The sequence below is a fragment of the Oryx dammah genome, unplaced genomic scaffold, assembly GCF_014754425.2.
Source record: "Oryx dammah isolate SB20612 unplaced genomic scaffold, SCBI_Odam_1.1 HiC_scaffold_1, whole genome shotgun sequence".
Lineage (NCBI taxonomy): Eukaryota > Metazoa > Chordata > Mammalia > Artiodactyla > Bovidae > Oryx > Oryx dammah.
The window spans coordinates 86,333,243-86,334,780 of record NW_024070185.1 but is presented as its reverse complement, the minus strand read 5'-3'; the positions used below and the strand labels follow the sequence as shown (position 1 = coordinate 86,334,780).

General features: G+C 38.0%; 1 pseudogene; it reads right to left on the bottom strand.

Annotated features, from left to right (window-relative positions):
• Positions 1-271: 271 nt before the first annotated feature.
• On the bottom strand, positions 272-844 carry LOC120859579 (annotated as a pseudogene).
• Positions 845-1,538: the final 694 nt, after the last annotated feature.

The window sequence follows — 1,538 nt, the reverse complement described above, 5'->3', positions numbered from 1 at the left end:
ATATGTGCATTTTTATCTTTAATATGTCTATATACAGTCTGTTTTATGGAAGAAAAGGATATGTATTTCAATCATTTTATATATATATATATATAAATGTATATACACACATGTGTGCAAACACATGCACAAGGGCATGTGCATATAAAACTGTCTGGGCATGAAAAAACACAAAATAAATTTATAAACAGTGAGAAAATAATACAGAAATAAGTTAAGGCATTACATACCTAAGAGGACAGCAAACCTGATTTTTGGATTGTGTCTTACCTCATGTGGATGTGCTCCTATGTTTTATATACAGAGCAGGATCTTGCTGAATGCACCCACTAGAGTAGGCAACTACCAATCCAGTCATATTCATAATCAAACATACATCCTTTCGATCAAACAAGTCAGTAAAAAGATTTTCTTAGGTAGTCATAATCTGGTTTTTTTAAAAAAAAAAATCTAGCCTTCTTACATAACGAAGATACATTGCCATTTCTTCTGGAAAATTTTCACATTACACTTCTATTGGTGTGGCTCATTTTGTATCTCCAATTTTCTGATATCTCTCTTTTAATGTGTCTGCTTTTAAACCTTGCCAAGGAAGACTGCCTCTCAGAAAATATATGAACATGTGACCTAAAACTTCTAAGTCATCTCTTCTACTTTGTTCTTTCCCTAAATGTGTGTTTATGCTCATATATCTAGCTGTTCCTATAAGGCTCTTGTGTTTTTTGTATGGTATGTGTTTCTTTGTCTCTGGATCAATATATTCCTTTGCCAAACAAAAATCTATAATATGAATAACTTGCTGGGTTTTGTTTCCCAGCCAGCCTATTAAACAGTTCTCAGGTTTTCAGTTCAGTTCAGTTCAGTCGCTCAGTTGTGTCCGATTCTTTGTGACCCCATGAACAGAGGCCTTGCTGTCCATCACCCACTCCCTGAGTCCACCCAAATCCATGTCCATTGAGGCGGTAATGCCCATCCAACTATCTCATCCTCTGTTGTCCCCTTCTCCTCCTGCCCTCAATCTTTCCCAGTATCAGGGTCTTTTCAAATGAGTCAGCTCTCTGCATTAGGTGGCCAAAGTATTGGAGTTTCAGCTTCAACATCAGTCCTTCCAATGAACACCCAGGACTAATATCCTTTAGGATGGACTGGTTGAATCTCCTTGCAGTCCAAGGGACTCTCAAGAGTCTTCTCCAATGCTGCAGTTCAAAAGCATCAATTCTTCGGTGCTCAGCTTTCTTTATAGTCCAACTCTCACATCCATACATGACTACTGGAAAAACCATAGCCTTGATTAGATGGACCTTGGTTGACAAAGTAATGTCTCTGCTTTTTTTTTTTCCTCTCTGCTTTTTAATATGCTGTCTAGGTTGGTCATAATTTTCCTTCCAAGAAGCAAGCGTCTTTTAATTTCATGGCTGCAGTCACCATAGGCAGTGATTTTGGACCCCAGAAAAATAAAGTCAGCCACTGTTTCCACTGTTGCCCCATCTATCTGCCATGAAGTGATGGGACCAGATGCCATGATCTTAGTTTTCTGA